Here is a 14871-nt window from a genome sequence, read left to right as displayed (position 1 = left end):
AATACGGGATTTAAAAAAATGTGTTTTATGTGCATCTCTATCAACCTCCTCCCCGCATTAATTGAATACACAAGGTGAATAGAGAAACAGTCCAGGTTTTGAGCAAAGCAGATGCAGCGAGGCCTTAACCGTGAGTCAACAGCATTATGCATGAACATGAATCCTGCCCCCGCACTCCTGCCATCAATGCCCCGTCCATTGAGTTGTTGCTAATTGTGGTAAATGCTATACTGTAGTGCCTTTGCTGTATTGTGGAACTTGATTTTGATTGTCACAAAAAGGCCTGTCTTCGGGCACTCTATTTATTATTATTGGATCTTATTTTTCTATGTAAGTGCTTGAAATAAATTTGCCCTTTTCTAATCGTTTAGCTCTGTTTATTCTGTACACACCACAGAGTAACACGAGATCAGTCTTGTTGGCTTCTTATTTGCTTAAGAACCGCGATGACAAAAACGCTGTTTAAAATGCATCAAGAATAACAATAACTTTAGATCAGCTGCATTGATTGCAATTGAGATGTTCAATGGAAGGTCAAGAAATTGAATTTGGCGCCTTTGAGTCACAGCCTATTACACAAGCTTCGCTAGGTTTTCTCTTATATGTAGTTTTCCGACCTTATTTTTACATTTCTTTTTAGTTGTTATTATTGCAACCTACAGCATTTAATAAACAACAAACACGGAAGGAAGACAAGAGAACAGACAGGTTGTACCCGGCCGGTTACGATCTCCGACCCGCTCTGAGATACAACCTGCCGAGTCCTTAATTTATTGAAAAAAAAGAGCTCCTTAATACACGAGCTTCGAAAGGGAAGGGAGGTGAAAGCACACACACACATGTCAGAACCATCGATAAAGTCCACAGAAAGATGATGTCTGGTCAGAAACAATGCACTCCTGTGCTTAGAGGAGTTCATGAGCTCATTTGCGCAAGGTCGTCGTGAGCATGCCGTCCCACGGTAGCCATTTCCATTCCTCAGAGGTTATCTGATTTCAGTCTGAGAGTGTTGGCGAAGTCTCCAATTCAAAGAATATCATTTAGATGCACTTTTGTGTACTTGGAAGGTCGAAAGTTCTTTTACACAGCGATGCAGCCTAAGAAGCTCCACTCCTTGATGACTTATCGCGTCCAAGCTTGGGAACCGGCTGGCTCCCTTTAACATTGTTCTTCACTGTTCCTCTCTCAGTGAAACCTTGCAAGGCCATTCTGCTGAATAAATGCTTTGTCCTAAGATGAGAGTACATGTGGGATAACTTTATGTACATTTATTCTATCAATTTCATTGAATTTTTTTGGTATGGCCCTGTCCCCGCCCTTGTCCCCCTCATTTGCGCGTTCCTGATAATGGGTGCCAATGTGGGGTGTCCCAATTCTCCAGTGTTCTTTTGCCCCGCCCCCTTTACAACCTTGCTCCACACTTTGGCTCGACCCACATCCATGCACCCTCAGCCAAAACATATTCCCCACAAATCATTGCAGATTTGACCAAAATTGCTGGAAAATGGCGACGCTCGATGAAATTCCTGTGCTTGTGCCAAAATAATTATTTTCAAGTATAAATATGGAATTATTATATATTTTATAAGTATTATCATTATGTTAGATTGGCCTTTTTGGTATTGTTAATATTATTATATTTACATTAGTTGTTATTATTTGTATTATATTATTTCATAGTTTGCGTAGGTTTTCTCCAGGTACTCCGGTTTCCTCCCACATTCCAAAAACATGCATGGCAGGCTGATTGAACACTCAAAATTGTCCCAAGATGTGATTGTGAGCGTTGATGGTTGTTCGTCTCAGTGTGCCCTATGATTGGCTGGCAACCAGTTCAGGGTGTCCCCCACCTACTGCCCAAAGATGGTTGGGATAGGCTCCAGCACCCCTGCGACCCTTGTGAGGGTAAGCAGATCGGAAAATGGATGGATGGATGGATATTTGTATGTTTTAAAAATATTCTGGCTCATAAACTACCCAGCGAAAGGTTGATGCTTGGCATCCCTGCAGGCAGTAGCTCATTACATTAAATTTACCAAGTGAATATGAACTCTGGTGCTGCAGTGAGGGTCTGACTTTTTCGCCTCCTTCGATTCCTGCACTTTGTTTTCCTCCACAAAATTGTTGTTGGTTGCAGTTTTAAAATCATTTTAAACAGCAGAATTCCAAAACTACAACCAACCGATTGTTTTTAATGACAGAGATCCAACACAGTGGCGTAACGACACGGACTGTCCTAAGTCTGCAATTTTGAGGACCATAAGGTATAGTGTGGGTATTGGGTATTGGGACAGCGCCTATGTCGTTTGAACTTGTTGTGGACTTTTTTTCTGGATTTTTGGCTGATGGTATTTGTTGGTGGAGAATATCGGCACAAACCGGCGATACCTTCATGGCAGTATTCTTGCAACAGCACCGGATTTATGCTGTGGTGGTCCAATTGTTGGAAACTTGTTGTTTGGCGGCTTAACAGGCAGCATTTTTGGCCCCAAATGTCGACGCTGTTTGACTGTCCTTGATGGTGCGGCTGGAGGGGCTGCGACACGGGCAGCGTTAACAATGTGGAACCGAATGTATCCGCAGAGGAGATATAGAAGAGAGTGCATCACAGAGAAGACAGGGAGAGATGAGAGTCAGCGCTAAAAAAAGGAAAGTGAAGTGGGAGAGATGACTTAAGAGGACTGATTACTCTCTGTGTTACTCGGACGAACATGTTAGAAATAGGGGCTGGCAGTGACAATGTCAGTCAACTCGTAACAGTTAGGTCGATAATCGAAATTGAGAATTCAATATTTGAGGTCAACTTCTATATTTTGAAGCTTTGTTTTTATCTCGGCGGCACGGTGGTCGACTCGTTAGCACATTCACCTCACAGTGCAGAGGTACCAGGTTCATTCCAGCTCCGGCCTTCCTGTGTGGAGTTTGCATGTTCTCCCCGGGCCTGCGTGGGTTTTCTCCAGGTACTCTGGTTTCCTCCCACATTCCAAAAACATGCATGGCAGATTAATGGAACACTCCAAATTGCCAGCAACCCTCGTGACGATAAGCTCCTGGATGGACGTAATATTCAATGGCAACAACACACATTGATGTCATTCAGGCGCCACGCAAGGATTTTTCTCTCGGGCTAAGGGGGCGTGGCTTGACCGATGTGGGGAAGCTGAGGGGAAAAAAATGATTTTCATGTCTTCACTTACTTGAGAAAAAAAAAGAAGTAAAACACACTTGTGGTGCACTTTCGAGACATGTATATTTATTATAAGGTATGAATTTGCCCAAAGATAGGGATTCAGACCCTACTGTCCAATCGCGGTCAGCAATTGTATCCGCCTTCCGTGTGCGCTGCTCAATGTGACAAAAATGTCCAAATTGTACGCCCACGTCACCTCTGTATTTTCCCCTGCTCATATTCGGAAATGCTTGTTGCACACTATTTTGAAGCCTTGTTAAGTATAAAATGTCATATCCCATGTTTTGTATACTTGCCTATTGGGTCCCTTTTTGTCCAGACTTGTTCAAATCAACACTGATTGTGAACTTGTTAGCACATTCAATTGTAAATTAGATTTTTGATTAATGCAAAAATGCAATTTGAATTTGAGGGAATGGTAATTTTATAGTGATACACGAATAAATGTAAAATTGAAAATCTTCATAAAAACATGAACTACAGTGGGGCGGCCTGAGCAATGAAAGCCCAGGCCTGCAAATGAGTCCCACTCGGGCGTTGGTTGTCATTCCAGAGGGAGATCTGTTTCGGACTGTGGGAGGAAATGGAAATGGGTAATGTTTTGTTGTTGTTGAATAGCTTCGATGAAGGACTGATGCTTGCATCAATCACATGGTCACAAATGTTGGAAGATCTTCAGAAAAGACTAATCAAGCAAACTGTTTGGATATGATTAGTGAAGGTGCCCACATTGGGACCACCAAGTCACAACATTGAATGTTTTGTCATTGTTCCGCCAACATGTCAACCAAGCTGAAACCGGCATAAATCATCTCCATTTTTTTCTTTCATAATGACTTGAAATCAAGCTTTTCATGGTTTCATAATCTCATCAATGGCTTTTTTTTGTTGTCGCTCGGAAAGAAGGAGGAGATGATTTTGTTATCAGTAGAACAGTGGGAGTCACGGCTTCCCTATTTGTGTCAGAACACAGGGAGGAACAATGCGGTCGCAACAGAAAACAGCTCCCACCCACACCCACAGGTCTCTTCCACTTGCAATCAATGGCAATAACCATTCTCTTCTCGTTCTTCTCTTCTCAAGGAAGTCACCAAAGGGGAGGATAAGCTACTCTCTCAGCTGGTATCTAAGTCATTGGCGATAACACACAGGGTATTCGATCGTATTTGCTCTGGGGATGTTATTGTCCTGTCTGTTTTATTGACAGGTGCACAATTCTCACTTACTCACATATAAATTGTGTGTGTGTCTGTTTCACGGACATGAAACATATAAATACAAATGGCATTGCAAAACAAAAAAAATGAAAGACAAAAGTTTTGAAGACAATTGATTCAACAAAAAGGCACACAAATCTTGGGGGCTCACATCCACAAGGAGCTGAATATCCTTAAAAGTCTTGCTTGTCTCCTTACTTCGTTTAGTTAGTAGGTAACTTTGCTTTTGGCCTTTGTTTCAAAATGGCTGTGCAGAGATCAGAAAGTAGTTTTCTGAGTGTATGTCGGGCAGAACCCTTTCACGTTACAATTGGTTCCTGCTAATAATTACCACTAGATGGCATCGGAACACTAACAGGGAAACAATTCAATGGGACATATAATGAAGAGACTGTAACACCATATATAAAGCGCATCGGATTATAGGGCGCACTGTTGGCTTTTGAGAAAATTGAATGCTTTTAGGTGCGCATTATGGTTGATGCAAACAGAGAAATTACCGGTAGCTCTTTGAGAGGCTCTCATTACTCCATCTAGTGTAGGATCCTAATGTTAAAAAAAACAACCCACTGATAACAGTGTTTGCGTCCTTTACTTGCGCAAAACCTACATGCGATGTTTTGAAAATGTGCTGCACTTTCATTCCAAATTTCAGGATGTTGCTAATTTCCTCTGCATTTTCTGGGCAATTCTTGTCGCCGTTTTTACTTTGACGAACAATGAACCCAACTCGAACAAAGGCATTCAGCTTCAAATTCTGACGTGTGCGTGGCATGTGTTGCAGACGTTCTGTGCAGCACAATGCGTACAAGGGCGTCTGCACATACGCGGAAGCATCAAGAGGCCTAAAGTGGTCAGGAATTCTGGAATAATCATTAGGTGTTTGCTCATAGCGATAACTAGAAACTAACTGATGGCTACGGTGAGCGTCGGTGTTCGCTAGCTCCATGTAACTTAAGCTATTAATTCCTTCGCATTATGGTTAGTGATGTTTACTTTTGCCGTTTTTCCAAGGCCATCCAACAACAACTCAGCAACTTAAAAGTTGCCCGACGGTGCAGTCCCACCTAGATTGCCGTCCATTAAATCCTCAGTACCTTTTTATGTAATATAATAAGCAACAATACAAATTACCAGCTGGCTATTACACTCATCTTGCCATGCAAATAGAGTTAGCTATGGGTTTGTAGTTCTCTCCTATGAGTTGACAGTGGCCCAAGCAGGGCTGCAGTTTTCTGTCGTTTAAACACTAGGTTTCTCTCCTAAATAAAGATCAATTTCAGGTCATTTTATAACATCTTCCTCCGACTCTGTAATCCCATTAGGATCGAAAAGTTGCTTTCCATCTTTCAATGTTAGTTTTGTAAAGTAATTTTCTGCACCAACAGTGCGCACACATCCTGATGGCAACATGCCATTTTTTAAGTTTAAAAGTGATGATGAAGTCGAAAGTGTTGTGGGCGACTGGCTGAGACATCAGTCCAAAGGTTTTTACGCTGAGGGAATATGGAAGCCTGTGCACAGATGGGAAAAGTGTGTGATAGTGCTGGAAGACTATGTTGAACATTTTTTTAAAAAAGTGACCTCATGTATGAATAAGAGGTCCTTATACCGAAAAATTCACCTTATTTATTGATTGATCCTCATAAATATGCACAAAATTCAAGAACCGCTTAAAAAAAACAAAAAGCAAAAAAAAAAAACATCCGACCTATCAATGTGTGCTAAGTGCATGCACCAGTAGGATGTTTTCCCTTCATAAGTAACTGAACTTGAGAACCTGCACGGACCGCCCTCTACATGGTCAAATCTATCAATAAGAAAAGAAAAAGAAAACCTTTATTAGTCTCGCAATGGAGAAATTCCCAATTCACAGCAGCAAAGTTATGAAAGGAAGAAGTAGAACAACAAAATATAGGAGCTGCTGGAAAGGCAGCCACTCTCGCGGCGCCATTTTGAAGTCAAAATAACAAAAATAACACAACACAACACATAGGACACAGACAGTCGTGCAATCTTCACCACTTTTCTGCATACACTTTGTTGTCTGAAGCAGTTCTAGATGAAAGAGGAGAGGATCAAAGTGTCCTTTCACCAGTGGATCAGAGACGTCATGCTGAAAATGTGCACACGTCTGCTACAAGCTAAGTTTTGAAAGCAAACACGAAGCTGTAGTGTCCATTGACGAAAAGAGATCAGTTCACTTCTGTCCCACGTAATCTGCTTCAAACTCCAAGCCGCGACTCCAAGTTCCAAATCCGCATCGGCGCTCCGCACTAACGCTCCTTTCTTCTCATCGTCGGCTCCTCAAGCCTTACATCCATCCAGCCGCAGACCGTTCAACAGCACCGATCTCTCCGCTGAACAAAGCGGGGCTGTGAAAAATGCTGCCCATTACAGGCGCAAGACACAAGCGCCCAGGGACAGTCCAGCAACGACAGTCAAATGGCGCCGACATTCCTCCCAGGCAAAAACAGTGCTGGTATGCCCATGCTGCCGAGAAGGCGCAACCACCGATCACAGAGTCTCCTCCTTGATGAATGTCGTGGCCAAAAAATGCTGAAAAAAGTCCACATCAGGTCCACACGACATAACAACAAACACAAAGTGACAAATCAAACACAAAAACAACAAAAAAAAGCAAGGCTCATGAGAGCACTTGCTGACGGCTGCCTACTCGGGCGCCATCTTGACTTCATTATGGTCAATGCAAAAGTACCGTAATTTCACAACCATAAATGTATTAAATTTTCTCCAAAATGGATGTGGTGCCTAATAATGCCTTGTATATGCACCGAATTCCAAAATCTGTGAATGCTGTTGTGTGACTTCGATGTGGGGTCTGCTTGACCGACTGATGTTTTACCAACACGCAGCTTACATCGAGGAAAGGTGGCCATAACTGAGGACAGCATGCGGGCGTTAAAGTGGGAAGGGTGGGAGTGAAAGAGGACGCTAAAGGCACATCCCGAAGCAGGTGTAAATATTGCCGGTACGTGCCTTGAGCAAAACAACATCTTGAGACGCGCTTGCGAAGCACAGTAATCTGTAATCTATCAATTACACGGCAAACTATGGGAATCGAGCAGCAGCAATCGAGAGAATTCAAGATCATTTAATCCATGCTGCTTGGTGCTTTTGTTTTATGAAACGACGCCATCTATGCATCATTGCAAAGACGACCATGGTGCAGCAACATCAGTCCAAGGAAAAGCTGTCCATCTTCCGCTCCGACTGCAGTAAAAAGTGTCATGTTCTGCGTTACATAAAATAAAGACGCTTTCTTGGAGATTGTAATTAATCAATTAATTAATTAATTGAGTAATTAATTAATTAATTGAAACGGTGTTTGTTTGTTTTTTCTTCTTTCTTCTTTCTACCCACATTCTTGCTGCTGGAGGCTGTAAATTTCCCCAGTGTGGGACAAATAAAGGATATCTTATTATTAATACTTTTTTCTGCCGCTCTGCCGTCCCCACTTGGCTTCCATTACCGACTGATCTCTCAACCAATCTCCACATTCTCAACTCAAATGTATTTATAGAGCACTTTCAATCTACAGCTCGTGCTACGGTAAGTGATGAGGGATAAGCAAATTTTGCATTTTCAAATACTACAACAATAAGATTGCTGACAAACCACAAGACAGCCCAACTATATCACCAACATGGATGAGGTGCCACTCGCTTTCGACATCCCGGTGAGCCACACTGTCGAGAAGAAGGGGACCAGCACGATAGCTGTACGCCCAACGGGGTGCGAGAAGTCGGCCTTTACTGTTGGTTTTGGTTGGTTTTGTTGTTGTTGAATAGCTTCGATGAAGGACTGATGCTTGCATCAATCACATGGTCACAAATGTTGGAATGGCCACCTACAGTCATTTTTAAGCCGAAAGAAAGGTTTCCAGCTGGAGTCAAAACGAGGTTGCGAGCGGCGTGGGAGGAATGGTGAACACAACTTTACGAAGACATGAAGGCAGCATCAGGCGAGTTTCGTCAGTTTGTGAATAGATTGTTCGAGCTTTCGCAAAAGCCAACATCATTTCTGAGGAGCTGCACGGCAACGAGGCTGACTCTGAGAATGACGCGAGGGAACCTGGCGTGTTTGATGGAGAACCTGCCCAGCTGTTCATTTCAGAAACAGAAGATGAGGACTTTGATGGATTTGTGGATGAGGATTGATAAAAAACAAAAACAAAAAAAACGTGAGTACATTGTTAAATACTTGAATAAAGTTCTCAATAAACTGAACTCAGTTGTTTATACTGTATATTTGTATATCATTTGTAAATTTATGTCAATAGTCATCCACATTCATAATCTTCAGGCGTTGTTGCTTTCACGTCCCCTTTAAGGTGGGCCAACATGTTTTTTTTTTGTCATGTACATTGTACATTGTTTGTATCTTCACTCTTGCACCACTTTCTATTTTACGAATTAGCCTGTGACACATCTGAGAGAACTGTCACACAGTGTGGGGGTTTTGGCAACTCATTTTTGTGAGTGGTCATCTGGCCGACTATCTGGTATCGATGATCACTGCAGTATGGTTCTGGACCAAACAAGTACTTTACTGTGCACTTTACCAAGTACAGTACTTAACTGTGCTGTAAATACAAAGACATCCCTCTCCCCATCCATTTCTTCCAATTCTTGTGGAGGGATCTCAAAGCGTTCCCAGGCCAGAAAAGGTGATGTAAGACAGTGCTAAACATGACCCTGTCCCAGCTTTTTTGGAACCTTTTGAAGCCATGAGATTCAAAGTTAATGATTATTTGCTAAAAACAATAACGTTGATCAGTTTGAACATTAACTCATTCACTCCCAAAGACGTTTTTATACGTCTTTTCAGACTTGGTCCAGAATTGGCTGGTACTGAATGAGTTAAATATCTTGTCTTTGTAGTGTATTCAATTAAATACAGGTTGAACATGATTTGCAATTCATTGTACTTGTTTTCTGTTTTTACTTTTGGTTTAACAAGTATAGTCAGCAAAAGCAGAATAATAAGATAGATATCCACTGCTGTTGCACAATCAACAACAATGCACCACGAGACCAATGGCACCTTTAGTATACCAGTTAGGAGGTAGAGGACGGTAAAACTGATACACTCTTGAGTGTTTACAGGAAATGGCTATCAGTGGAGGAAACCCACTTCATTCCCGAAGCATACTTTGATCCACATCTTTGGAGAGAGGCTGCTAAGTGAATGGTAATGGCTGCATTTGTATAACGCCTTTGTACCTTCAAGGTACTCATGGTGCTTTTATAATGCTACCTCATTTAGCCATTCACACAATGCTAATGGCCTATAGTACCACCCAAGTAAAGTAAGTAGCTCTTTCGCTTACAACCCCAATATGAGGAGTAACTTGCAGGTTCATTATGTTGCGCAAGGATGCTTCTAAAATTGGAATCTTCGGAGACAACACCAGGCTGAGCCTATTATGCACGTTGAATGCTCCGCTGACTCATTTACAGTCAAAAGTTGAGGGCAATCGCTTTCCATAGTACATTTGGCTATCTCACTCTTAACTCCCTTTTACTCCATATTGCTGCCTGTAACATGATATGTATACATCCAATGCATCCAATAATGACACAGCAGAACATCATCATGTCATGTCATTTTAATTAAAATAATGTCAATGGGATTAAACAGACTGTAAATGACAATAACTTGTTACAATTTAAAGGGTTATGTTACTAACCTTTCCATTTTTAAACCTTAAAAGGTTGACATTTTGTCTATGATGAATATAACGTCTTAAAAAATGCATTTTGCCACTTGCTGAAAATGATATCACATGTACTTAGGGCTCAGGTAACGACCAATCGCAGCTCAGCTTGTGAACTTTACATGAGCTGTGAGTCGTAACAGAAGTGAAAAAAGGAAGCACGGTAAAGCCCGTATTCCACTTATTGGCGAAGGTTTGCGAGGGTTTATGAATGTAGTGGATGTTGATTTTATTTCAGTTTGTACAGGGTCACAAACATTCGTAAAGACGTTTGCCAGATGTTTGCCAACAGTTTTAATGGTCAGTTTTTCTTGTCACAAAGACATTTGGAATAAAATGTGATTTATTTTTTGTTCAAAAAATTTATCTACGACCATTAAAACTCTTTCGCAAACATCTTTGCGACCTTTTGCAACCTTGAACGAACCCTAATTAAAAAAACAAAAATGTGTGCTTCAAGCCCACAAACACCAGAGAGATAAATTTCGATTATATTTTCGGACATTTTATATGTTTTATATATTTATATTTGTTAGGGTTTACTGTGTATAAGACAGTGGTGGACAAACTACGGCCCGCGGGCCGGATCTGGCCCATTGGTCTTTTTAATCCGGCCCGCCGAAGATTGGTGCACAATTAAGGTTTGATTGCATTCATTTCGTTTGCACTTGTAATGACAGGTATTTCAACACCAGGTGGCGCAGTTACTTCAAGTTGCAGAGCACAGGGAGGGAGGGGAAGACGAAGAAAGAGGGAGAGAGTAATGACCATGGAAGGGAAAGTGATATGTATCTGATTAAACAAAGCGGGTAACAAAGTAAGAAACATTCAGGAGACGCCTGGAGTCAGAAAGACTCAAATCTACGAGACTTTGAAAAACAAGAAAGTGATTCTGACTCAGTCCGAATCTGGCAATTTCCATGCTCAGAGTGAATTGCTTGTGGCGCGAGTAAATGAACATTTCCTAGAATGATTTGATTGTTACCATGTTAAAAACTTTCCGCAAACTGGACCACTAATAAGAGTCGGAGAGCAGTCAAATGTGTAGAGCGTGAACAACAGGGGGCTCAGTACACATCCTTGAGGAGAACCGGTGCTGAGTGTGATGGTGGAGGAGAATGTTACATTATTACTGGCATACAAAGACATTGTGCTATCTTCTTTATTTTCTATTTCTATTTCTAACCTCCACAATATTTTCTGCTTCTCATTTGCCCCCCCCCCCCCCCGGGAAAATAATTGCCCACCCCTGGTATAAGACTACGCTAGAGCAGTCACGGAAAAAGGCAGGTGAGCTGCATAGGTTGCGTGTGCCGGCGTATTGCTGTGCACACTGGCACTGGGTAAAACTTGTGTTAAGTACACTCTTTGTAAGAATTATGGAAGCGTTTGCCGTTTCTGGTCGATCCCTTGCAAATTTTTGCCATGCATTATAGCGTTGTTTTTCTTTGTGTCTTCCTCGTTGTCCAACGTGCGTCTCTAGTCGGAGCAGTCATTGAAACACGTTACGACTCGAACTCATCATAGACCTTCCTGTGTGTTGTAAAGGTGTTGGAATAAAAGAGAAATACAGTACATCAATATAGAAGTGGATGCTCTTGTGCATTTTTACAAGATAAACTATTTACAGTACTACCAATCAAGACACACATGTAAGATCAAAGAAGCCTTCTTAAATAAAATTTGTGTGATTGGATATGAGCCAAGAATGTTCAATCCAAGAAAAATCTGTTATCTTGATTAAAAATGTGTCAGCAACGTTGCTAATAAACAGCGTCACCTTTATTTCCTAATATGTATCACATCCCGTTTTGAATTTCAAAACTATTATAATCATTCATTCATCTTCCGAACCGCTTGATCCTCATTAGGGTCGCGGGGGGTGCTGGAGCCTATCCCAGCTGTCTCCGGGCAGTAGGCGGGGGACACCCTGAATCGGTTGCCATCCAATCGCAGGGCACTATTATAATCAATGCCGCAATTTCTGTTTTGCTTATTAAGGCCAACATGATGTATTGACATCAGATGGACAGCAGGTGGCAGTATTTAGCCACGTTTCAAATTGCTGCCGTCTCAATGATTTAAGAACGCCGCCTGCATACAGTACATACAATATAGAAGCATTATTGTAATGCTGTAATGAAAGGTTTCATCTAGAGTGGAAAGACTGCCCTTATAATGTCACCGGCATATTTTTTTAACTGTATTTCAATAACCACTCAAAATAGGTGATGGAAGGTAAGGCTTTCAGTTTACTTATTTGTCAGTTGAATTAGGCTCTCTCCATCCGAGAAACGCCACTGAAAGCCATGCGATTTGAATGCAACTTTTCCACTTTCATCAACTCAGTTTATGTTGCAACGATCCACTAAATGAGGACACCTTTTGAAGTTAAAAAAAATGCAGCAACAACTGTTCGATTAAGGTTGCTCAAGGAGAAGCCAAACTAGCAATCATCTAGAGCAGGGGTGGCCAACTTGCGAGCCGCAAGTTGAGTGGCATGCGGTTCTTTGGCTGGTTCAATGCGGCTCCCGGGCTTTCACGCCACAAGCGTCGAAAACGCCTCGGCAGTGGCGATGGCATTCAAATAAAGGCGCTAAATACACAGAACGTACTACGTCAGCCTATCATCAATCCCGTTACTTGATTGACATAGAAGGCAACCAATCAGATAACTGCATCGCCGCTTATGGGAAAATAACGGCGCTAAACGCTAAACTAGTCAGCGAATTACTGTACCTCTGATTTTAAGGCAGGGGTGCACAATACGTCAATCACAATGGACCGGGAGCCAGCGAACTGGTCCCAAGTCGCCCGCAAGGGGTGGGAGGAGGAAGTCAGTGGGGGAAAAAAAGATTTGTTTGTTTGTATCTTTAGCTTTCATTCATTTTCGGCCCATTCCGACTGTTGCTCATCGTGGCGTGCGTGCACATGTGCACGAGTGGGCACCCACGTGCGTGCTTGCGCGTGCGCGCGCGCGCACGTGCGCGCGTGTGTGTGTGTGTGTGTGTGCTTGCATGTGCGCGATCGTGGGAAGGTGGTCGCTTCAAAAGTTGATCTTTGGGCAAAAAAGTGTGCGTGCGCGTGTGCGTGTGTTTGCGCAAGAAGGGTATGATGTGGCTCTTTGCAGTAACAAAGTAAAAAAATTGGCTCAGTCTCTGACTGGTTGGCCACCCCTGATCTAGAGAAATTAATGTTAAGGCTGGATTAAATTCCGTCTTTATCGTTAAAATAAAATGAGCATATAAAGAATGTTGTGACATGTACATTGAACATCATCATTTAACACTTCCTGCATCACGACTATTTCTTAACAAGAGAAAAAAAATAGACACCAAAACCAACTTGATTTCATTCAGAACCAATCTGTTTCCAAAATCGACTGTTTGTCATGGTATGCTGTTTCCTCCTTATGACCCTTGACCCTCAGAAGGATGTTTCCAGTTTTGGGTGTTTTCTATTCCCATGATGAAGCTTCATTTCATCCTGTTAGATTAGCATTTAAAATGCTCATCCTGGTTCCAGGGAAACATTCTGTGATAGCCGTTCCTGTCTAGCTGAGGTAGGAAGTAAAGGGCCATCAAATCACTGCAGGTAATCGTGCAACAAATGTCCTGTTGGTCTGTTTTTAGAGTTATTGTCAGTGAAGTCTGATGTGTTTTTATTTCTGTCCTAATACAATGCAATGCAGCAAGGAAATGGTTTGTTTCAGGGTTGCACTAAAAATGTCAAATGTCAATGCCGTGACCTGCACTATGGGCCACATTCTCCCATTTGCGCATAAGTTTTTTTTTTAAAATCATGCATAGTGATGTCAGTTAAAAAAAAAAAAACAGATTGGAGTATTTATGTGTGGACAATTGTCCAGAAGCATCCACTGTTGATGTTGAGACTCGGAGGTAAGTGAGTTTGAGACAGATTCTTCAAGCGACTATTATCCGTCCGGATCACCTGAGAGCAGCAGACCCTCCTCCCCTGAGCTCCTAGAAAGTTGTGAAAGAGGTGATAACTTGCCAACCTCAAAGCTAATGACCGTTGTCTGAGTTGTTACTACGGTTACCATTTCTATCATACAACATGCAAAAATAAGCACACATTTATCCTTCAATAATATCAGACGTTTACAAATTATGCGGCCCGTGATGTGCGTGATGGGTATCTATTTTTGTTACCTTTCCTAATCGCAATGTAGCAACATAAATATTCTGTAGTTATTGAACAGAATTCTATAAATTGTTGTACTGAGAGACCTGTGAGCAACAAAGGTGATTGTTTTTCTCCACTTCATACTGCAGCAATGTTTCTTTAGATGCTCTTTTTTAATTTATCATTTGCAGAAGCTGCATCAAGTAGCAGTGGGGCTGTCATCGACGTATTTGATGACGCTGTTGATGACTGGACAGCGACTGGTTGGAAACCTACAAAGGCCATTCAAAGGGCAGCCCCTGGGCTCCTAAACACTGCTGCGGACTTGGACTCGGGTCAGGCAGTGGACTTCCTCGGGCTGTTCCTGACAGATGAGCTTCTTGAACAACCAAATTAACAAACACGCTGACTCTTGTCCGGCACGAAAATGGAGATGTGTCTGTTTTTACGTGAACACAGTCTCCTCTCTGTTACCATTTTTTAACGGGCAACTCCGTGTGCCGCAAGAGCCAGAGAGGCACAACACAGCCCCGAACACGGTTGACGAAAATGAAGTTACGTCAGTTTGTCCGCCGAGC

This window comes from Hippocampus guttulatus, chromosome 3 (genome assembly GCF_054856545.1).
Source record: "Hippocampus guttulatus isolate MCC_2025c chromosome 3, RoL_Hgut_1.0, whole genome shotgun sequence".
Classification (NCBI taxonomy): Eukaryota; Metazoa; Chordata; class Actinopteri; order Syngnathiformes; family Syngnathidae; genus Hippocampus; species Hippocampus guttulatus.
The sequence above is the reverse complement of the archived record's forward strand: the minus strand, read 5'-3'. Positions refer to the sequence as shown.